Genomic DNA, 25,906 nt, shown 5'->3' on the forward strand with positions numbered 1-25,906 from the left:
TATATTCATGTAAGAATTTTATCCAAAAGAAGAAAATAAATAATGGCATAATTTGTATATCTTTTTGAAGTACTGTTAAGCTCTTTCTGCTGTTGAAATAGAGCTGTGTCCATATGTCTCAAAGGAATGTATAAGCAGTAAGTTTTTCCCACAGTAAAACAATTGATGTGGATTATCTTCTTAAATGGGATTGACTTTTTGAAAATGAATTGGTCAGTTATCTGATGCTTCATGTAAACTATTTGATAATAAAAAAAGTTTTTGTAGTTATCGTAAGTAGTTATCATTAAGGAAACATTTAGTAAGATGACATCTACAGAATAGGCTTCAAGTAGTAGGTTTTCATTACATGCACCAAATAAATAAAGCATTCTAATTCTTAATTTTAAAAATTGAGACATTTCAAAAACAGTCATATAATTGGAAGACTTACATTACTTTCTGTCACATATTAACAAATAATTTAATTGTTTTAGTGGTATCTTGAAAACATTTTATTGAAATAATGACAATTGTTAGAAGTGGGGTAGCCCTTGCTTCAAAAAATACATGTGCTTTAGCAAAGATGATTGTAAAGCAAATTTTGGAAACGTGAAGCCATTTTCTATTTGGTTTCTATTAAGGATATTTCCTTTTGGAAAAATAATTTCTAACAGATTAAGTTAAAAACTTTTTGATGTAGAAGATTTTAAGACAGAAGTAAGGCCCACACATTCTAGTTGTCAAATTCTTGAAAGCATTTTAAAACCTTTTTGTGATTATTTCTTTGGTCTTTGTACTATATCAACCAAAGGCAATATTCTAGTACTTGATGCCCAGGGATCTCCTGCTTTTACACTAACAACTCAGTTCCTACCCATCATTCGTTCAGAATTTTACTACAATAGCATTTTTGCTAATAGTCCCTCTAAAAATTTTCCCTTTAAAATTAAAGACATTAGTGCCCTACATACATTTCAAGAAAACATAGTCCAAATTAAGTGATATTAAGATCCAGTAGATTTGTGGAAGTTTTGATTTTTTGACTCCAACCTGCGAGAATTTATTTTACTACTGTTCGATCCCTTTTTTCATGACCATTTAATAGCTATTGTTCAAATCCACTATAACACTCCTTCAGTCCATCCAGTCCTTGGCCCTAGGTCCTGAAGCAGCAGTCTCTATGATTTCAGAAGCAATAAAAAGAGAAGAAAATTCTGATGACTATGATGACACTTTTAAGTGTATGCAAGTAAAATTTGGGTTCAGTTGGAGTGGGCTGAATTCTGTAATAAAGAAAATATCCACATTATTACCTGCATCCCAGTTTCAAAATGCAAATGTAAATGACGGAAATAACTCACCTTAAGCACCTTACAAGGTTTTAATTCTAGCCAATCTTTTCATGTTGAGTTACCATAATCTATACATTTAATTTTGTCAAAATAGACTTAGAAAATGTACTTTGAGCTAGTTTTTGTTCCCATTTGCTATACACATCTCACTTTTGAATACCAATTACCTTTCATACAAAGTTCATATGTATTAAAAATGTACTCTTTCATTAAACACATGATTTTTAATTTTTCTAATGCAACAGATATTTTGGGAGCACCTCTTGCATCTAATTTTCTAAGAGAAAGATGTGGCAAGAGATACAAAAGTAACTTTCTTATCAATACCAATATGAAACCCTGACACTTAACTTGGACCTCTCTGTCCCCAAAGTAGCAGCCTGATGAGCAATGCACCTCGATTTCCCAATGGTATGTAAGGAGACTAAGACCATGTCTCACTCATCTTCTATTGTAATGTCTGGCACACAGTACACATTCAGTACATATCCGTTCATTAACGTGCAAATGACTTAATTGGTTCACCTTTGTATCTCCTGAACTGAGCATATTGCACATAGTGCCTCATAATAAATAATCAATATACCCCATGTGTAGACCCACAGAATGATCTGCAGTTCTCTTGGATCCCCACGCTTTCCCCCTTTGTGCTCTTTATTCCTCCTACTTGAAGGAAAAGACTTTCCTATGCCACTTGAATGTCTTCACAACATCCGACTCGTTCCTTCCAAAATCACCTCGAAATTCACATTCTTTGTGAAGAAGTTTTATTTGAAGATTGAGCTTATTCATTGAGAAAATGTTCCTAGATTGAGAATTACTTGAAAGCAGGACAATTCATTCAAATGGCCATTTGAGGTGATGGACCATGACCCGGCTAACCCATCAGAAACGGCTCCAGTTGACCCAGGAAGTCCTACACTGGGACCACCATTGGCACCTCGTTTTCTCTTCATGTTTTCTTACTGATTTGGCCTTTATTCCCTGTAACTTTGTGATTTGTTTTACATGAGAATTTCGTGATAGCTTGCTGCTTCAGCACCTTTGGTTAATGTCTGGCAGGGAACCATGGCACACTACATGGATTATGAGGTTTGAGCTGGGGCAATTAGGAGGGTATTTCATTCACTGAGGCAAAAGATAATGAATATCTATTATGGGAATGGAGAGGAGAGGATAGATTTGAAAGCTCTGAACATAATTTAGTCTTGGTCTTCATTCATTTTTTTATTCCTACTAATTTATGGGGAACGTGTTTACTGAGAATCTTCTATATGCTTAACGTTTTGTTAGGTGCTGAGTATACACACTTGAATAATCCAATAAAGTAGGAAAACAGCTGTTTTAAGGGGAATCTTGGGTACAGGGGAATGCATGAAAAGGACAATTATCTTGGACTTGGTGGAGAGGGCTCTCAAGAAGTCTTCTTAGAGGCAATAGTAGTTATGTTTAAAGATGAAGTGAAGTTCTCAAGGTGAAAAGTGGTTCTGCAAAGGAAAATCTGTCCCTGATAGACACATGACTGGGCCCAGAGCTCTGTGGGAGCGTGCGGTCTTCCGAAAACCAGATGGCTGCCGTTTTGAGTTCTAGGAGTGAGTGAGTAGAAATAAGGCTAAAGGCATAGATTAAGGTCGTGATCACAAAGGGTCTTAAAGCCACATTAGAGTTTGTTCTTTATCCTGAGCACAAAGGCAAACACAGAAATGTTTAAAGTAAAGTAAATACAGATTGGATCTTTTTTCCAGAAATATTACTCTAGGGGCAGCATGGAGAATAGACTGCAGGAGTGCCACCCTGTGGGAAGACCGTCTAAGCTGCTGAACAGTAACGTGAGTGAAAGAAGTTGGAGAGGAGGGTGGTGGTTTGAACTGGGGAAGGGGCAGAAGGTATGGCGTTAAGTGGAAAGACTTAGGAAGTATTTAGGAGATGGAGTAAGCAGGACTTGTGAATGGTTTGATGCTAAGGCAGGAATGGGTGGAACAAAGAGAAGAATTAAAAATGACAACATATCTCTGACTTTACCAACTGTATGAGTGGCAGTGGCACTTAAACATTGGAGGAAGGTCAGATTCTGGGCAGAAAGATAACATTTTGCTTTAAGGATGTTAATTTTTACATGTCTATTGGGGATAATGAGGGGAGGAAGAGAATATGAATGAGAGATAGAGTTCTGGGCTGGAGACATAGATGTAGAATTTATTAGCATCTTAAGACAGTACGTAAGGCAATAAGCATCAATGGAATCACATGCTGAAAGCACACAGAGAGTATAGAGAGGAGAGCAGAGGACCTGAAAACTCAGGATCATTAGTATGGAAGAGATGAGTACAGAAAAAGAAGCCTAGAATGGATCTGGGAAAGAGGGGCCAGAGATATGGGAAGAAGAAAAACACCAAATTTGTGAGGTGTCCACTATGATGAGGAGGAGTTAAAAATCTTGCTCAAGTTTATGACATAGAAGGTTGCATTTGGTTCCTTTAGCCAAAATGAAGAATAAAGGAGGGAGGAAGAAGATGTTTGATGGGGACGGGGAAATTAGCGCTTTGTTGTGGATCAACTGAGCTTGAGGTTTGTGAGGCATCCAGGCTGAGCTATGTAGCTACCCTTTGGGTATTTGGATCCCCAGAGAAAAAGAATCTTGGTCCTTAAATGAACCTTGGTCCCATGGCAAAATATATCCTTGACTTCAAAGCATTTCATTGGAACCTCACTATAACATTCTTTACATTACCTGGAATGCTGTACATTTTCTATGATAACATTTCTTACATTACTTTGACTAAAATCACACTCCCTCTCCCACAAACAAACATGCAAATGAACAAGCAAAACACGTTCCTGTGTGAAGCACAGGAAGTGCTTTTGGTGTCAGAGCTGAACGCAGGAACTTAAGGTTTGACAGACCTGGGGTCGAGAACTGGCTCTGCCACCTCCTCGCAGTGTGACCTTGGGCAAGGCAGCCTCTCCAATCTTATATAAGTTTCTCATCTGAAAAACTGGGCTAGTAATATTCAATATTGTAGAGTGTTTGAAAGAATAAAATAGGCGATATATGAAAATAATCTAGTATGGTAATTTGCATCTAATCAAAGCCCTGTGAATAGTGACTATTATAATTATTTAAAATCATAAGGCACAAAAAATTTTTAATTCCTCACACATGCCTTATATTTCATGATGACATCTACTTTTTCTTCCACCTAAAGTACTCCTTAAATTCCTTCTAGTATTAGCATCATTCCCTGAACAATAAACTCAAGATTTTGTCACACATATAATTTGTTTGAGAGAGAAATTACTATTTGTGAGTGACAATAGGAAGGATAAGATAGAGGAGGAAATAGAAGGCAAATAGCATTAGTGTCAAGGTGGGGGCAATCCGGCTCAGGAGTCAAAAAGTGCTCTTACTACTAAACTGTGAAAAAAAATTCACAAAGCAAGGCATCCATGAGAGAAAACAAATATCAGACAAACTAGTTGAGTAGAAAAGAGTGAGGTGGCTCCTCCCCCCACTCCCACCCTTGATATAAACTTGTTTATGCCTGAATAATCACACAGTAGATTATTGTTTCTTCATTCATGCCTGAAAACCCACAGACATTGTGACTTTACCCACTCTTTTATTTTCTCCAATGTCTGGAAGAATGTGGGCATAAACTAGTACCAGAAAGATGAGTTTATGGGGAAATAGTCTTAATGTTAGCCTGTTACAAAGTGTTTCTCCATCATGGCACCTTTTGGTTCAGACAGAGTTAGCTTCAAATAGAAGTCTAGGAGTCATCTCTCCTGTTTTTCTATTCATCTGACCTTACCCCATCCCTTGCTCCAACTCCTGGCTTCCTCTTAGTGGCACGCCAAGATCAAAGCCTCTGAGACTTTGATTCTTGACTCCATGTACAGGAACTGATAGAACCTTTTTGGAACAAGCTTAGTTTGTTCTTTGAGATTTTTTCCAGCGTGAACCATTTGCACAAACATCAGCAAAGATAAAACAACATTTTCCTCAGGCTAAATTTTACCATGTCTAATGGTTTAATTGTAATCTATTATTATGCTCAAAGATCTTACTATGGGTGAGGATAAGAAAGAATAAAGTCTTTGAAGGAAAATTAAAATTTTATTCTACCTCCTAATATTCTGAAAATGGAAGGAAGAATTTCCTCTGATTCTTGCCTTCAATCCCATTGAAGAAGACATCCTAGTCGTTCCCAGCGGTCAGGTGTTTAATCACAGTCAGCAGAGAACTTTGATGCCTGTGCTCTGAAAAGAGCATCATGGAAAGCAATGTTTTCTGGTGGTTCCTAATGAAACAGAAGAGTACTCCATTTATGAAACTCTGCGACCGAGAATACACATCCCCTTTGCAATGAAAAGTAAGGAGTAAGATAGAATCATCTGGTCCCGTTATGAATAACACACTCTGTTTTAAGTGAACACAGTCTATTCAATTCAATAAAGATTTTTTAAGTGGCTATTATATGCCAGTCATAGCAGTAGGTCTAAGTTTAACAAAAATAAGGTCTCTGCCTCCTGTAATTAACAGTCTAGTTTACTATATATAAGTAAACATATAATATAAGGAGCTGAAGTCTTAAATAGAGGTATTATAAAGTGCTAAAAGGGAAAATACAGTGCTTGGATGCATTTGTATGCATGTCCATGGAGGAGGCTAGAGGCCTGAGAATGTCTGGGAAAGATAAAGAAGGGAGTTGAGTAAATAAACAAATACAGTGATCAGCATGTTCGAGAAAATTATTTCTGTCTTATACTTATGAGTGTATCCGGGGAATGTCAGCAATACTTACTATGAATCTAACTGCCAGCCCCTCTGTGTTTATAGAAGATTAATGTGTATACTTATATACTGCCCCCTTCCTCTTCTTGTCTCATTTAGTTTTTATTCTCCAGTTTGGAGAAGAAAATACTGATTTTCCTCCTTACATAATTTCATCTGTGACACGCTGTGTTGCCAATAGTGATGGCACCATAAGGCTAGAGTGCAACCTCAAGTCTGTCTTCTGGGAGCAAATAAACATGCTCTTGCATTAACCACTCATGCTCTTTAGAAAGCTATTTACTGTTCCTGCTAGTGGGCGGGGCTGGGGTGAGGGGCAAGGCTTCGGTGTAGAGAAAGTCAGATTTTCAAATGAAAAACCTTTTTGCAAATGACTTGGCCGTTTTTTACACAGTTGCTCGGGAGAAATGTTGCTGGGCTCTCTGTCAAGTTTGGAATAGTTAAAATATTATATTTGAAAAAATTTTTCTTTCTTTTAGAATTAAAAAACATCTTAATGTTATTGTTTCTTGGTTGCAAGAATAGACTGCTTATTAAGAGATCAAATATTCCAGACAACTCAGATTAACCGCTGGTGTTTAATGCCTTTCCTAATTCCGATAACGGGGTTGCCGTCAGATATTTATTACGAGTGAGACTGGGGGAAAGGGAAATTATACTTTACAATATCTAAGAAATATTATTACATAATCCCCAAATTCACTTCTTTTCTTCTTTGAGGAATAATTTACCTGATTTCAGCGGAAAAGGGGAATATGTGGACATTTATAGAAGTTAGAAAAATATATTACAAATATGGACCACTGAGGATCACAGAAGTTAAAAATGGTAATCAAGGGGCTATTTGCAAGAGGTATCCAATAATGCAGAGTAGCCATACAGAAGGACTTGGAATGAAGAGTGGAGTCTGTAAAATGTGACCGGAACGGGACTGAGGGTGTGGAAAGCATGTTATGTAAGCAAGTATTTGGTTAGAAAAGATGGTGGCTTGACTTTGTCACAAGGGACTTCATGAGATAAGAGTACCCTTATTATGTGGTCTATTGCTTACTTTAACACATGGAATTTAAGAGCATGATAGCAGCTTAGAGTTCATTTGTTTGGCCCCTTTATGGAAGAAATGGATCTCCAGATGGTTAAGTGACCTAGTTAGAAAGAGAACTGGGAGCTTTCTTAACCTCAGGGCTCTTTAAACATCAGCATATTTCTTAATGCTATTGGTGGGTGAAAAACTAAAACACAGTCATGACATGAAAATTTTAACTACTGTGTAATTTGCGAAACCAAGATTCTACTATGTTAATGAATTCATTTAATTTTCTGATGCAAAGACAAAGTTGCTTTGCACGTTTAGAAGAAAATTGGTTTGTTTTCTACCACTAGGTGGCATGATATGTTTTTTTTTCCCCCCTTGAACTTTGAAAAGGAATTTGTCCCTCTCTGTATACACCCGCCCACCCACCCACATACCCCATCTATTTTTTGTGGACTTCCGTCCTTTTTACCGCTATGAAATTTGACTTGGAGTATCTGTTTGTAAAGTACTTAGTATCTAAATCAAACCCGTTACTTGCCACTTTTTCCATGACATGGTTTCTGCTTTACTGACACCTGTCTGTTCTGTCAACTCCGTAGGGGAGGAGACACTAGATTTGGTTTCAGTTCTTGTTTATGCTCAGTTTAATAAGTGGTGGACAGTCTCTTTTTGTTTTGCCTTTTGGAGGGAAGAAAGAGACAAAGTTCTCAGTGATTCTTAAGTGGCCACTTATTCATTTATTCAATATCTATTAGCAGAGACAAAGTTCTCAGTGATTCTTAAGTGGCCACTTATTCATTTATTCAATATCTATTAGCAGCTAATTAATAGGTAATTATCTATTAATAATTCTTTGGCTAATTACCTAGCTTACAATGCTTTTTTTTTCCCCCCCTACCACGGAGAACATTGAAAAGTTGAGATCAGAGAGCAGCTATCTGTTTAAGTGAAAGGAACAGGCGGTCACCCAGCTGGGTCTGAGTGACACTGAGAAGACTGAGGGTTCGGCAGGAGAAAGAGACTGAAGTGAAACTTCAACTACTTCACAGAATCAGCCTCGTCATCTGGATTTTCTGAGTCATCAGAAGCATCAGTGTATGAGGTAAAGAAAAGAAAGCGCAAGGGCAGGGCTTACAGAGTCTATCTTTTTAAAGTTTAGCTTTTCCACCCCATGCATTACTTAACAGATTTTTTTTTTTTTTGCTTCATCTCTTTTTCATTCTTCCCCTTTTCCTCTACCTTCATTTTTAACTCCATAGTTTTAAATGTCATAGTTGTCAAGCTTTCTGTACCATGTCTTACTACTTTAAATAGGAAGCATATCTGTGGAAAGTCCAGACACAAAACGATGCTTGTTCTCAACCCCATCAATACATGATTGGGCAGGAGATTTTTTAAAAAACACTAATGATGGAATTCACTTCTGACCAACTGAGTCATAATCTCTGGGGCTGAAGGTAGGACATTTATATCTTTTAAAAATTTCCAGAATATCTTGATACACATTGATGGTTGAGGCGCTGAAATATAGCGATACGTCACATCTTTCCTTTAAACCAGCATCCTGGTCTTGCACCATTTTCCTACTTGGCTCAGGTTCAAAATTCAGTCATCCTTGGCCCTTCCCTATGTTGTATCTGTGTGTAATTAGTCCCTAAATTCTGTATCATCCATCTCACTAATATACATCTTTCCACTTTGTCTCATTATCAATACCATCATCTTAATCTAAAGCTTCCCACCATTCTTTTTTTCCAACACTGATGTGTTTAGCTTTTTATGCTGATGTTTGATTTTACAATTTTGTAGCACTCTTCAATGGCAAAATAACAAGAAAAAACTCTGGATAGGAGAAAGCAATATTCTCATGGGTGATTAAAAAAAAAAAACCAACCCTTGTTAGATGTGTAACATAAAAGAACATCACCTTCAAATCTCATCCTTCAAGAGAATGGAAAATCAGTAACTGAGAACATTGCAAAGTTAACTTTATTTTTCCCTAGCAATATTACTGAATTACCATTTTCTGGTCTTACCATGAGGGTAAAGGCTATGCACATCTTGTTAATCATTGTATCCCTGGGGGGAAGCAAAATGTCTTGTTTTATTAATTATGGTTATATTAGTTGCAAGTAACAGGAACCATCCTGAGATAGCTTATGAAAAACAGGTAAGGTGTTACAAGGCTAAAGAGCACAGTGGTAGAATTTGGCTTGGCCTTAGGAAAGAATTGCAAACAAGACTTGGAGAGCCTTCAGGATTTAATGTTTCTTTCTGGGTGCTTATTTTATTTTTTCTTCTTTGCTCCATGTGGTATAATAAAGCTACACTCTGCCCCCAGGTATATAAGATATAATTCTAGTCATTATATAAGATTAACTGGCTATTTCCTAAGAACCTTCCTGAGGACAGAATCTAATTGGCCCAGCTTGGGTGACATCATAAACTCTGGTCAATTCAGCCACAAGCTCATGTAGTGGGACTTTGGCTGTCAGAGGTCTACCTCTTAAGGATGGGGGTTCTCAAAAAAGAAGAATCAGTGTAAGCTGGACAGATACTCCCAAAATGTCTACTGCAATGACATATGGTAGATATGTAATAAATATATTGAATAAGTAAATGAGTAAAAGAATGAATGAGTGAACCAAGAAACTCAGTTTGGGATTGCCCAATAAACTCAGATTGATGGGTACTGGGCAATGTATTAAGGATTCACTTTGTACCAGAGACTCTGCTTAGTACTGCCAGGAATAAAAGGTGAAAAAGAAAGACGTTCCTGACCTTAAGGAGAAAGGCAAGAAGTATCATTCTTTTATAAGGAGAATATAGACAGTGATAAGAAAAACTCAAAGTATGACGGATATTTATCCAGTCAGAGGGGAGATCATAAGTTTGGTTGTGTTAGTTAAGACAATATCAGCTGATGAGAAACCCAGAAATGTCAGTGGATAAACAGAATAAGAGTTTATTTTTTGCTATGCAAAGTTCAGTAGGCAGCAGAAGGTGAGGTGGGAAGGAGGTCAGGCTCTAACACACGCGGTCTGCAGGAAGCCCAGCTCTGTCACCTCCAGCATGTGGCTCTTGCCATAGTCATAATGCTGTGAATCAAATGCAGCCAGCAGGAGGAGAAGAGTGGCGGCTCTCACAGAAGGATATTACTACTTTTGCTGATGTCCATTGGTCGGTCAATCTATCATCATATGGCCTCATAATTTTGCTGTGTCCAGGAGAAAAGGCAAATATGTTTTGGGAACGGCTAACCAGTGACCACCACAGCAGTATTGTAGTCATAGCAAGAGGAGGGAGAAATAATAATAAAAGTGTAAAAGAAATGCTACGTGAGATCATCTTTGTGGCATAGATCTTAACTATTAGAAAGAGAAAAGCTGTTCTTGAAAGAAAAAGAGTAATATTGGCAAAGATCTGGAATTGGGGAAAATAACTATGTGTGGGGGGTGCATAAATAAGAAATGTGGAGAGTAGTTGTATTAAAGTAATAAAAATTAAAAAGATAGATGCCTTTATTTGTCTCTTTGTTTTGAAAAAGTCTTTCTGTACACCTGAGAACATCCATTTACTTCCCCAGGCAATGAATTTTGATAAGAAATTATGCTGATAATTAAATAGAGAGGAGGAACTAAAGTTTAAAGGAAAAATGATAGGCAAAACTTGATTTTAAATATCTATGTTGATTATATCTTGTATTCCTATTCTGACATTCTGTATTCTAAAATGAAACAACCACCCTCATTTTCTTTTTAAAATATCAAGTTGGCTTGATGATTGTGTATAAAAGCCATACAAATGTATTTATCAAGATAGGGCTTTAAAGCAATCAAGATCAATATTATATTTTTATTCTCTGCATCTTCTTACTTAGGTTCAATATATTTCTACAACTGTATTTACATATAAATGTTATTTTTCCTTGGATAGCATTAATCTCAACTAAATATTTTAAGAGAATAATGGGAGAGTTTTTTCTTTTTGCTCAGAATTTCTTTTAAATAAGACATCTGGTATTTGGTACTCAACTTTTATTAGACTGATTGAGCACTTTTAAAGGGGGATAAATCATATGACTTTCATTTTAATTTTTACTATAATGGTTTAATGTAGCCAACATATGCTGAGTAATAGCATTAAAATAAAATCAGTAAATAAAGGATTAAAATCTGTCTGTGTTCAATTTTTCAAAGACACTAATTAGAGAATGGTATTTCAGATCAGAATTGGAGAAGTCAGCAATTTTAAAAAATTGTAATACTATAATGAGAAATGCTTGGGTTTTAGCATGTTATTATAGAGAAAGAAAAATTACAAGGGAAATTAACACTTCCACTCTAATTCTAGGTTGTGGGGAGAGTAGAGTAGGGGAACTCTTGCATGACCCTCTTCCCACTGCCAGAAAGCATTTAGACAAAAAATTTAAGCCATTTCACAGCTATCTACTTTAACTAGAGATATTAACTTGAAAACTGGAATAATTTGAGCTAGCCTAAGGATGACAGAGATTTCTCCACATCATAAGGAGCATTCATTCATTTTAATTTTTTCATTACACTAACTTGGATATGAGAAAAGCTTTCTATCCTACTCCTTAATATATGGCAGCCAACCAGCTATTTTCTATGGTTCTACTTATCGAGGTGCAAAATGGTGTTTGGAATTAAGTTGGAATTTTATTTATAGCTTTAGAATGTCTTGCTAAATGTCCCTAAATACGGCACTTCTCTGTAAACTGGAATGAAACCTCAATCATTTCTATACAGAAAATGAGCAAAGTGAATATTCAGGCAAATATTTATTAGTTTCTTTAAATTCCTCCAGTTATGGGTAGCATAAACAAGAAAATTAAATGAGTTATTCTTGCCACAGAACTCTTAATTATAAACATTTTGAGTTTATATATGTGACTGGTAATTCAAAGGAGATTTTGACAAGTAACCTAAAACATGGCAAATCATAGTATAAGAGATAATTTTATGACTTGTGAGATAATGTGGAAAGATGCTGTTATGAATAAAAGAATAAAAGGCTTTCTGTTCAGTGAGGTATAATATTTTATACCTGTACCCATTTCAGTATCATGAATAGGACAAACTCTTGTTTATGTTTCTTTTTGTGTTTTTCAATGAATAAGAAACATGATTGATTATACTTTGCTATTTTTAGGTATTCACTATATTCATAATTTCTTTTTATTAGAAACAGGATAAACCAAATCACCGGTTCAGTATACTAAATTAGCATATTCAGCACTTGAAAACTTATGGAAAGTGAATTTCAAAAAGTGCAACCACGTCTTTGCCTTTCTTTAGTCTCTCAAATTAGTCTCCCATTCTATTCTGAATATCCTAAATTCCATTTTCTGTTCTCTTTTATTGTAGCCAATCTCAAGCAAAGACGGTAATATAGGGAGAATTTTGAAGGATTGCCACAAAGAATGCTCATCGAAAGACTCCTCTTTTGCTGTTTGCTAATTTGATCTCTTTTTTTACTTGGACAGAAATTTCCACTACTAGATTCATTAGAAACTAGGCAATAGAGCAGGAGAATTACCTTAAAAGATATAAATATATACACTGAGAAAGAAGGTGTTGAATCTGGTGTATTCCTTTAGTCTTTCTACTTTTATATTATTTTTCATTCATATATAATGAAATGAAAATACTATAATATAGATTATTTGTATCCTCAAGGAGTTTATCACAAGTGGTTAAGACACCTAAAATGATCTATGAACAATTATAGTAAACTAATAACAAATTGAGAAATTGAATATAATTATTTCAAATATATATGATACAGGTCGTAGCCAAGACAAGGAGCTCTTATGGGTGGGAGTTTATGAGTCTAGTTTATGTGTGGAAGTGACTTGAGTTGGGCCTCGGAGATTATTATATAAAGGAAGAGAGGGAATCTAGAGATTGTCATTGAATGAATATAACAGAGAAACAATTCCAAGTACGGTAACTAATATGGCAGAAGGCAATTCGGGGAAAACCAAGGTATCATCTTGAGCATGCCAAGTCATGAAAGAAATTCCTAAGTTTACTTAGCATCCATCAGAGATGCACATCAAGAAGATTTGGAAAGGTGTGTGGATATAACCAAAGAAAGAGAATCAAAAGATCAACATTGACTGCTTTAAAATTTTGGATTATTCTAGTGTTGTTCCAAGTGTATTTAGCCTTCCTCCTTTCTACTCCCCAATTTTCAGACACTGTGTCTGGTGAAACAGAGTAAAATAAAATATTTTTCTAAATCTCTCTATGTATTCTACTACGTTATTTAGACCTCAGTAGAGATGCCCACAAGCAGAGAGAATGGAGCTCCCACATCATTTTCAGCTGCCCAGGTAGTTCTTACTCACTGACTGGGAACTGCCTGTGTATATTCCCTTATACCTGTCAGTCTCTACACTTGCCAGAAGTGTGGAGCATGTGGCAGTTTTGTTAAATGGCTCCTACTTTCTTATGAAAATGCAACCCCTAGTAGTCTCCCAATAAAACTTTTCTCATGTAGATATATATTTTGTATAGAATGTAGTAACTATTTTTGTCTCCCCAGATTCATGTTTTTATTAGGTCGCATTTAATCTCAAATGTTTGGGATAAGTATTTTCTGTCCAATATTTATTATATTTTTAGTCTCCTTATACTTGTTTTTCTCCTGGTTTGTTTTGTTTTGTTTGCTTGTTTTTTTTAATTCGGAGGGACTTTAAGAATACATTCAAATAAAAAGGGACATTTGACATCATGAAGACACTGAAATTCTAAATCATGGGGAGCCATGATATCATAGGGCGTCGGACAAGCTTAGCCCAGAACAGTTTCCATGAAATAGATTCATTTCACACTGTATTCACCTAACTCTTGCATTGCTTCTTTTCAACAGCCTGAAAAGTTTTAGTTTTCCAGTTAGACATAAGTGAGACACAATGCAAAAGAAAACTTAAAAAATAGCAAATGTCCCTTTAATGTACATTTCTACTTTATTAGTACATTTCTAGTTTATTAGTTTCCAGGCTTTCTATCCTAGTTGTGACTAATTTGGAGTGTCCACATTTGTGTAAATTGAAAAGAAGTTAAGTTCTAATTCCTGAGAGTAATGATAAAAAGATCGTTTTTTTCCCTTTGGGCAATATTCTAGGTTAATGAATCTATCATAGAATAAGATGTTATTTTGTATTCAATAACAGCCCTTATGTGATTTGACTTCCTGTGGTACAATGATATAGTTTAAACATTGTGAAATATAATTTTTGTTACTCACTGAGCTCGTATACTCAGTTTAGCTTGGAAAAGTACCATTGATTCTATCCCATAGCCGAGGGCCACCATTTCTCTCTCTAAGGCTTAAAGAACGACTGAGCATATGCTAGGAGCAACTGCAATTAGAAATTCCTTCATAGACTTTCCTGAAAACCCCATAAAAAGAAATAGAAAGGCGAGGCTTAGCCTATTACATTTATTGTAGGCCCACTGCCTGGTTTCTATTAAGTTTGACAGTATTTATTTTTGAAGCTAGAATAATGTACTAAACTGTGGTTATAAATATTTTCCCCCAAATATCAAATATCTAATATGCAAAAACTGAATAATAACGAAAAGGGTGGAAAGTGACATAACTGAAGTTTTCCTTACTGTTAAGCCTCAGAAGTTCCACTGAGTGGACAGACACTGATACTTCCTGTCTCACTATAAAGTCTTTCGGTGTTTAAATTTAAGTTTCCATTTTTAGTCCGTAGTGGCATATCGATCGTATTTAATTCATATATTGCTGTTCCAATGAAATTGTGTCCATTATAAAACTTGGGCATGTTTCATGAAGGAATGAATATTTGTATTTATTACAATTTAAGAAAATTCTAGAAAATTCAAAGGAGTTTTTTTTCCCATCAAAATCTAATGTTATGACATTTTTTAGTGTAATAGTAAATCTGTCTTAAAAAATTGCCACATAAAAGTTTTCCCATAAGACGTACCTAGACTTTATCTAGATATATCTAGACTTTATCTAAAATTTAACATTTCTATCCTATACAACATTTTCTCTTTTGATAGTTGGTCATGTGAAAACAAAACAAAACAAAACATGCTATGTTTCTCTAAGTAGAATGATTTTTCCAGTGAATAAAATCTTAGTCCGACGTTCCCAGTAAAAGCCTGAACAAGTAATCTTCTTGGTATGTTGAAGAACTTCAAGTTCCTTTATTTTTCCACACAATGTAGCAAAGTTATTGCTTTTACTTTTCAGTTTTTCTTTCTTTTTTCAGTGGTGGACTTGAAACTACCAAATCTGATTTTCTTTCTTATGGACTGTATTTATTATGATGCACGTTTTTAAACTTAAAGCTTTGTAGTTATTAAACTGGCTAACTATTACTTCTGATAGCACCTTTTAGGCAAATGGTATTCATTTAAGTCTGAGTTCTGTGAATTTCTGATTTTACAAGAATCCTTTGGCTTTAGAAGAGAATGAGAACATCTCTGGATTCTTTCACCCCTCTGTAACTGTGGGGCTCAATATACTTTCCATTGAAGGAGTGAGTATTGTCAAGCAGTTAACATAAGCCATTGGAAAAATCCTTTAACTTTGTATGGGCAGAATAATTGCACACAAATGCATTCAGAAATCCTATGGAAAATATAGTGCTGTTAACTGGCATTGTTACAGCACAATTTAGCAAGTATGTTAGAACAAATTATCCCCTTTAACCATAAGCCATTCTGTTTCACGCTTTTTAATGAAGGCCTGTGCCACACACTAGAATACTTCTCACCTCATTACTACCCATAAAAAGCAATGATCCATTCAAAGGCTCCTCATATCTCCCGTATGAGTGGTAAAGAGCTTCGCCGCTCATTCTGGCAGAGAGGACAAGGAAGCTCCTTCTCCGCCTGCCTTTGAAGTCGATCATTAGAATGTTTACTAGATAAAAGAACTCAAAAATCTATCTGTGTAATCTCACTGTTGTCATGTGTTAATGTCCTACCCTTCCTTTAAAAACAAAACAAAACAAACGAAAACAAAATAAAACCTGAAGACATTTCTGTTCTTGTTTAGAGACCACAGAAGATTTGCAAGATTGTTAGTGACGTTTTTCTCCTTCAATATTCACAAGATATTTTCAAAGAAACTCTAAAAAGTGGGGAAATTTTAATGGGCCACTGAAATACAAAGTAGGGATTCAATAAAAAGGCAGGCAGAGAAGCAAGCTGATATCCAGTTTAGAAGAAACAGGTCAATTTTTAAATTAAACTACTTTTTTCTCTTCTCAGAGCATCATCCAAAAAAAATAAAGTTGATTATTCTTGGAAATACACTAGCTTTATTTCTGTTACAGATGAGCAGGTTTCACCTAGATTGGAATACCCACCACCACCATCAAATTTATAGTCAATATATAATATATCAATGTTTAAGATTATGTATGTTTAATATAATTTGAGGTTAATACATGCTTTTTGGAAAAGGGTGGTGACTGGGGAAGGATATTAATATATACATATATATATATATATTTGTGTGTATATATTTGTGTGTGTGTGTGAAGACATTACAGGGCTAACCCAACTACAAAATTTTGTACATTTTTTTTTAAAGTGCCATGTAATAGGAATGAAGAAGTCTACATAGAAGAGAAAGAACTGTCCAAAAATATCTGCTCGAAAATATTCGTTTAATGACATTACAGAATTTCAACCAGAAGGAGAAATAATTGTCCATTTCTACTACATAAGAATTTCTAGTTTGGCTATTAGCTTATTTAACAGTGTGCAACACAATACAACATTTGCAATTCAAGAAAGAGCCTATAGCAGGTACTAAAATAATTTGAAAGCAGAGAGTTAGCATCTAAATTCTGTAACAAAACACTGGAATGTGGCACATGTTATAAATTTAAATGATGTTTAAATTCAATTCCTTTGTAGGAAAAATACATTTAATGTAAACTTTTTGGTGACGTTTCCAACTTTTTTTGTGGTATCTCTGAAAATATATCTGATCACCTGATGCCACGCTGTCAAACCCTACCAAACACTTAAGCTGAGCAGTTTCTAAATTAAATTGGTATTCTCCAGGCACTTTCCCAGAAACACAAGCTCAGGTCGGATCACACTCACAAAGCTACAAGAGGGAAATGTTGGTACTGTACTTTAATAGGCTCTAGGAAGCACGTGCTTGCAGAGACTAGCCGACCCCTGCAATAATAACTGCACAGCTTTGTTTCATTTGAAAACATAAATCTGTACACACATACTTAGTTAGACATATATCCATGTATATAGAAAAAAGTTCAGCTAATAATAAAAGAAAGGATGAACATTGGCACTGTAGATGTTGACAGCATTATGCAAACTTTTCAATATTCCCTTGCATGCTCAACTTTAACTTTTGTTTATAAAGTCCACTTAGACATAATTTACAACTTCTGTTAACTTAAGCTGGGTTCTGTAAAATCTGTCTAAAAAAATCAGCACAGAGTTCTTTGAGATGTTACAAATATATCTAGATATCAACCATTGAGCTGGGCAAATTATATCCATTATGGAAACTCTGAGCTTGTATTTCTGTACATAATATATTTTAACTCTGATGTTTTAAAATGATGAAGCAAGTCTTACTTCCCCACCCCACCCCTGCCTTTTTTAACTCTTACTGTAGTATCTATGAAAGGAGCCCAAGAAAAATAAAATGAGAGGTTGTCACTATTTAACAAATCTTTGGAGTTCACACTTTGCAAGGTGGTTTGAGAAGAAAAAAAAAAAAAGTCAAGCAAAACTTCTTGCGAATTACCTGGTTTGTAATTTCATTCTAATAGAGTTTAAAGACTTCAATACTTAAAAATGTTATAAAACTGTATCTGTATAGCTATTGGCAGAAATCTGACCATCTCATCCTCCTTTAGGACTAGTTAGAAATGTCAGTCAACCAAAATTAAAAGAAAAGGGTAAATCCCACTCTTTATTTACTCTTCTAATTTAAATTGCTTTTGAGATCAAAGACAGAGATTGAAGCTCTTCATAGTATCCATGTTTTAAAATAGCGGAAGAGCAAAACCACTCAGCTTCATATTTTCTTTTCTTGCTTTCACTGGGAGAAGAGCCTGGACTTATCTCCCCAAAATGGTTCTGAGGAGGGGGGTGGCCTGAGCGGTGACCTGTACCATTTACAGTCGGCTTTGGTCAAAGTAAAAGATCTCTAACTGAGGATGGAAATCGAAGAGATTAAGTGAAAGGTAGATTAATGGAGAAAAAAATAACTTGGTAAGATTTTAAAGAACTAGTAGTTTTTGACTATGAAAATATGGATTTAAATTAAGTATTAATACAAGAGGGGGACAGTTCCATGTCAAAATAGTTGAATAGGCACATGGGGACATTTACAGAGAATGTCAGATTCATAGTTTACTGTGGCTAGTAAAAGGTGCTAGGGAGAGTTGGAGAAGAGAGAAAAGACCTGCTCTTTTTCATTTTTCTCCCTGATGGTACCAATAGCTCTTCACTCTTCTTTCATTTTTCTTTCATTTTCATCATTTTTTTAAATTAAATTTATTTGGGTGATATTGGTTAATAAAATTGTATAGCTTACAAGTATACAATTCCATAATACATCATCTGTAAATTGCATTGTCTGTTCACCATCCAAGGTCAAATCTCCTGTCACCATATCTTTGACTCCCTTTACCCTTTTCTACTCTGCCCCCCACTCCCCACCCCCCTTTCCCTCTGGTAACCACCATACTGTTGTCTGTGAGACAAAATGGATAGATCTTGAGATAATCATGCTAAGAGAAATAAGTCAGACAGAAAAAGTTAAGAACCATATGATTTCACTCATGCATGGGATATAAAACTGAAAGCAACAAATGAACTAGCTCTTCACTCTGGAAGCAGTGGGTTCCAGCCTCTGGCACTTCCTCCTATACTCCCAGAACCAGTCTCATTCTGTCCCCTCAGACATATATTCAGGATCTGCTGGTCAGAGTCCCTTCCTCTGAGATCCAGATTCCAGCTCTGGCCCCTCCTCAAAGCTTCTAGGTTCTAGTTACCCCATCCTCTTCCCTTTGTTCTCTCAGCTTGAGGGTCCCTGTTTCCCGCAGTTACCATCTTCTGTTGCCTAATGCTTGTGAAGCAAGTCCCAGTGCTCCTAGTTAGAATTGCAAGTACAGTTTCCATTTCCTTATGCACCAGGGCTAATGCACCCTTTTTGCTCCAGACAGATTGGATTTCTTAAGTTCCTAAGACTACTTACGATTCTATTTCTGATTTTCCACTTCAGTTTTCTCTGCTAGGAATTCTTCCTGTCCTTCTTCTCCCTCTATCCCTCTCTCACTCCTCAGCTCTTGCCTAGGTGATTTCTCCTTGAAACATCACTTCCTCAAGAAACCTTTCCTGAATCTGCAATCAGGTTGAATCTCCACATCCTGCTTGTCTAAGACCAGTCGTGTCACTTTCTTGCCCGGTCTCCCCCTCCCCTCCTGCCTTCATGCAGGGAGAGGCCGGGGACATGTCTTATTCCTACCCGGTGCCAGGCATACTACAGGCAATCAATCAATATTGATTATTCATTAAATCACTTTCTTATAATAAAAAAATGGGATAAAGTTATTCAGCTAAGTGTATAATTTTATCTTTTAGTCTGTTCTCATTTTAGTGATTTTAGGCATATGAGCAAAAACCATGTGGGATTTTTTTTTTTTTTTTGGTTTTATATTAAGCTCTCTCATGATCTCCATCAGGCCTTCCTCCAACTCCTGGTGCCAAGTTGCCCTCACCAAATATATTCTCTAAGTAAAAACTGCATGTTTGCTAAGCAAACACTGTGTCAAGGGAAGTCCTGCCCCGTCCCTTCCACCCGATGACTGCTCTGGACCTTCCCCTTTGTGGATCTTCTGGAGCAGCCGTGGCTTTGCATTTAGACTTGAAGTTTCCATCTGGCTGCTGTTTCCTTTATTTGCTATTTCAGGAACTTTGATTCATACATTTTTTTTTCTAGAGACATGCAAGTACGAAGAAAGATACTTTTAATTCAGTTGAAGCACTTCACCCTGGTAGCTACTGCTGTTAAAGAATCCAACTAAAAATTTTTATGAAGTTATTGGTATTTCTACATGAACAAAAATAGCAAGAAAATATTCTTTGTGGCTCAAGAAAAATAGTGATTTCATGACTGTCGCTAGCACCGCTTTCACACCAAAAGATGAAAAATAAAATCATTTTGTGCAGCTTTTTTTCTTTGCCCACAGCACGAACCGGTGGCTGTGGTACAGATGAGGGCATCGTGGCCTGTGGCTGCTGTGACTGCTCTCTCAGATAGAAACTGTGTGGATAAGAGTAGCTTGCCCCTGCTCCGCTCCCAAATAAGTTACCTGTTTATGGCTCCATCTTCTCTCAGAAAAACTGAATGAAAAACTAATTTATTCTAATGAATTAGTGGGTACTGAGGGCTGAGAGGTAATCAATTTTGAGTAAGATATGCATTTTTCTACTAGAACTTTCTAACATCACCATTCCTAAATTGTGCATTTTGAATGCAATGTGGCTATTTCAATGGCAAATAGCAGATACTTACCATTTCTGTTTTATTAGATGACTGTGTTATAACAGACTGCAGAGGACTTGCAGTACTTCTGAAGATCTTGTACGTGATGGTGAGCAAACATAGCTTCATAGTCTCAGATTTAATTTGCATTGCCTCAACCTAAAAGAGAAGTCCAACGGTGGAATTTTTTTTTTTTTTTTTAAGATATTTGGGGCCTGAGGTTGCCTCTGGAGCTGATGCAAATCTCTGCTTACTTTGCTTTGAATAAAGCTGCCCAGAAAAAGAATCTCCAGCACATTATGAGTACTTACTCTCCAATGGGTTCCTACCTTAGTGTCCACCAGTCTGGTTAGGCAGAAGGGAATGTTTTCATAATACTCTCACTTACTGGTGTGCTACTCTTTGTCAGGTAATGTACATATACTCTCTTATGTAATCCTGACAGCACTGTAAACTAAGTATTGTAATCTGAGGATTCAACTGGTTAATTTCTCAAAGTTACATGGTTAGTCAAGTGACCTGAATGCAGTTTAGACCCAAACCTTCTTTGACTCCAACTCTTTGACCCTTTTGCTCCTTCTCTTTTATGTCACATTGTCTCTCTGTTTTTCAGGTATACAGTTTGATTCACAACTAAATATATAACTTATTCATAAGGATTGTTTAAACTTAGCTTTCTGACTAAGTGATCAAGATCATTTAGTGGAATTTTGGCCAAACTCTGATCTACAAATCCGACTATCTGGCTTACATTCTTGAAGATGGGGCTTTGGTAATTTTATAGGCCCTATAGTTTTATACTACAAATAAATTTTGTTCTGAATAGTTTGAAGGAGAACAAGCAGACTATTTGCCTGCTACTTCTATTCTGATCACTGTAATTTGTTATGGAAACAAAGAAACAGAAAACCTTTAAACTCATGTAAACCTTCTATTGTTATTGAGTGATTGGTAAATACCCATTTGGGTATGATATTTATAACGTTAACAAATTGGCTTTCGAAAGCATTTGCCAAATTTAGGATTTATTTACTAAGTGGCATATTCTTAGATGAAGTTAAAAGAAGTTCTCTTCTGGTAATTCCAGTAATCATTTACCTAGGCAAGAATTTATATTCATGAAGATATGACACAATGCCAATTATTGAAATCCCATGGATTCTGAACAGAGAGCAGTCATGTGTTGGAGTCAGTTCACACTGGCTTGCAAGAGCAGATTGTTAAACATTGAGGAATTTTGTGAGCGTGTTGTTAAACATAGCCATTACTAAAAATTGGATTATATAAACTCACAATTAGATAAAATGTTAATAAAGGTAATACTCAAAATTTATTGCTTCCTAATTTATACATTCACTATCATCTATGCTTAGGATAATTTATATCTACTGTATTATGAACTATTGTATTGCATATGGTATTGTGAAAATACCATATAATGGTGTTCTGTTGCATATTTCTTCCCAATTCCACCTTCAGAGAGGCAGGTTAGTAGCTTGAATTCCATCACAGTGGAAATATAACCACAGAAATTGGTTATATTTTAGAATCAAGGCTTTATTTATTTATTTATCTATTGATGATCTAGACTTTAAAAAATGATGGAGGAAATGTTAATACTGCAAGTCGAATTTAAAAGTGTGTTGTATCTGTAGCTGTTACATTGTGACTAGTGTAAAATTTAATGACTTATCCTAATATTTTCAAATTGTTTGAAATTCAGCAAAGCAAACGCTCCTGCCATTGATAATGAGTGAAGTTCCAACATATTTCTTCAATGCTTTGTTTTCATCTTGTTTGTTAAGGTAAATGAAAATATCAACTGAAGTTCATGTCGGAAATACATTTATTCATCAATTGTAATCAGAGATTGATTATAGATTTAAGAGTTTGTCAAAAAACAACGAAAGCCTTCTGTGAGAATAAATCGACTACATGGAATTTGAAAAAAAGAGTTTCGGATGTTATTACTAATTGTGATTTCTATGCTACACATTCTTTTATAAGTAACATTTAAATAAACAATAAGCATACACAGACATTTTTTCCTTCCAGAGAGCCTGTTGTTAATCATATACCAGCATACCACACATGCAAGCCTTATTTAGATTCCAATTTATTCTCTGTGAATTGTAACGTTACCATCTGCCTTACAAGGCTGAGGATTATCCTTTGAAATCGCCAATTGAAGTATTAGTATAGTTAGTTGAAGAAAAGCAAGTCCTGCAAAGGTGACAGGCAGAATCTATCATGGCATATTTAAATCTTCTGAATGTCAATGGATGGTTTGCCCGGAAAGGATAAACACCTTGTTCTGTAAATTTTTGGAAAACTTCCTTCCTTCTGGAACACACATAATGTGTGGGGTATCTATGACATCCAAAAGAGCTTTAAAATTCTTATTGAATTTTGTTTCTTTCTGGATAGAGCTAGTGAATTAAAGAGTATATGAAGTTTTTTCAAAATAATTACTCAAGCCTTAGGCTTTTGTCACCATTGTCAATGTTGAAAATCTTGAGTGACAAAGTCTAAAAGGGGTCTTTTATCATTATTTAAAAATATTAAATTTTTACTTGTTTTCTTTTTTTTCATTTCTTCTCTTTTCTTTTAGCTTCTCCTTTTCCTTATATTTAAATTTTTTCATTCATTGAAGAATTTGAGAACAGAGATATCTTATTTAGAGACATATAAGAATTCATGGAAAGTTACAAAAAACAAAGAAAGTAAAGCACAGTTTTAAAAATTATTATTTCAGATATTTACTATGAAGGGGAATTATAAAATGACATCTGAGTCATTATTTTTGAAATATTTCTAACTTGTTTATGTACTTTGAGCTTCTATTACTTTAAACACTGTAGATTTCTAATATAAGAATGACAAATGGTTTAAAGGGCCTATTCTGTTCAAGATTTCACCTATTCCTATGATGATTTGGTCAAGGATTAATAAGGTATTTTTTGTAGAAACTATTAGGCCATGTTTTTCCCTATTTTTGAAACAGGCAGTGGTGTGTGTGTGTGTGTGTGTGTGTGTGTCTTCATAAGCACCCACCATAACTACACTGAGAATCCTCACAAGAGTCTGATTTCCTTTCTGGCTATTTGTGAAATGTCTTCTTACATTTCTTACATATGGGAGGAAATTTAAAATGACATTCTATATTTGTTTAAAGCAAAAGAAGTTTGGTGCTCATCATGTGGTCAGTAAGCAAAACCCACTTTTGTTTATTCGGTTTTATGAATCTAAATTCTTATGATTGTCCAAAGAACTGAGAAGTTAAACAACAGTCTTTGTTTTCCTAACAGAACCGTTCTCTCAAAGATAGAGTTTAAGTTATCCAACAGTTCTAAACAGATAATCTAAAGTAATAATCAAAAGAATAAAAAGTACTATAATTATACAATCAAACCACCTTTGCAAGTATGATGTTTGGTGTTTAAGATCCAACAGCAAAATAAATTTAAAGAAAAATTTACACAGTATTATAATATTCAAGAGATACTGTAATGTGGCTCTAAAGAATTTTCATGCTATAAAAATATTTCTGAAATGAAATCTCTCATTTTAAAAATTATCTTCTACCTTGAGTTCTAAAAGCAGTATTAATTTTTGCTAGAATGTGTGTGTATGTGTGTATGTGTGTGTGTGTGTATATATATATATATATATATATATATCTTCCTGCTTTCTTTGGAAGAAATCTATTTTCCAAAGCTTGACAAGTTTTAAGTTGAAGCTTGAAACTGAAATTTATTTCTCCCAAGGAGTATTTGCATCTCTCATTTCATTGATTTAGTGATGAGAAAAATGTGACAACTTTCTTTCCTTTCCATTGATCTAAGTTACATGTTTGCTTATTTTTCAATTACTCTATCCTTAACCTTCACTGGTTTTGAGACCTGTAATATCCTTTTATCTTTTAAGCAGAATATGAAACTTACCCATTTGCTTTCTCTTATAACAATGGTGGTAGGTCCAAGACAAGCCAGAACGCCAGTTCTTGAGTGAGATGTTGCCTACGAGTCTCCCTACTGCATTTACCCAGAACAGGCTTTCAGTATTACATGATTATTTGCTTTTCTCAATTCGGACCTCATTTTTCATAGATTCAAGGAATTCCATGATTGTCAGCCATCTTACAGACCAACAAACCCAAATACTTCTTTCTTTAATAAAGGAACTGAGACCTAAAGATCATAAATGACTTGCCAACATCATGAGATAATTTGGGGCACAGCAGAGAATAGAATATTTTTGAGCTTCTATTTCTGTGCTATTTCTACTACTTTATATGGCCTCTTCTGAGGCTCAGATCATCTCATTTGTCGTTACTCCTTACAAATTAAATGCAAATCAGGAAATTTCAGTATTTTAAATATTCATTTGATTGTCTTAGCTATTGGATTGATAGAACCTGTTCCACAATCAGTAAATACAGGAGTGGCTTAATTATAATCTCTGGCACTGACTACTGACTTTCTGAGCCCATATTAACCTCTGGTGGAAAGAACAGAAATAACTGTAATTTTCCCTGGGGTGGAATTAATTGTACATGGCAAATTCCTAAGGTAAAGAGGCATTTTGGTTCAATCTGGTTTCTCTCTGTCTCTCTTCCTCCCTTTCTTTTCATTCTAGTTGAGATTCTGCTACCAAAACAGTCAGTCCTTGAATGATAAGCCTGTCAGAACATTAGAAGTGTTATGTACTTTGGAGATAATCTGGTCTCCATCTTTCACTTTACTGAGAAGATCCAGAGAGATGAACTGGCTTGTCAAGACCAGCCAGAGCTACAACCTGGGATTCCTACCTCGTTATCCACTTCTCTTTCCACCACTCCATGATATAATGAGGTAATTAACATGTACTTCTTCCGTCGTAGGTAAGTAGAAATAAAGAAAATAAATGATAACTACATACTATAGGCATTCCTATTTGAATTTATTTAGAAACATGGATGCAGATACCTTAGTTCATTGCACCACAAGGATGCAAATATGGAAAGGTTTTGAGTTTCATTTCATTCATCGAGCCATTCATATAGCATTTTTAAATTATCATGGTAAAAATTTAATGAGCTCCTTCCAATATTATAATAGGTAGTATGGAAAGTTTTCGGCATAGAAAACATCTGTTACTAAATTGGTTATGGTTTAATGACAAGAAAATTTAATAATGAATTTACAC

Source organism: Pteropus alecto, unplaced genomic scaffold, assembly GCF_000325575.1.
Source record: "Pteropus alecto unplaced genomic scaffold, ASM32557v1 scaffold50, whole genome shotgun sequence".
In the NCBI taxonomy this organism is placed as follows: Eukaryota; Metazoa; Chordata; class Mammalia; order Chiroptera; family Pteropodidae; genus Pteropus; species Pteropus alecto.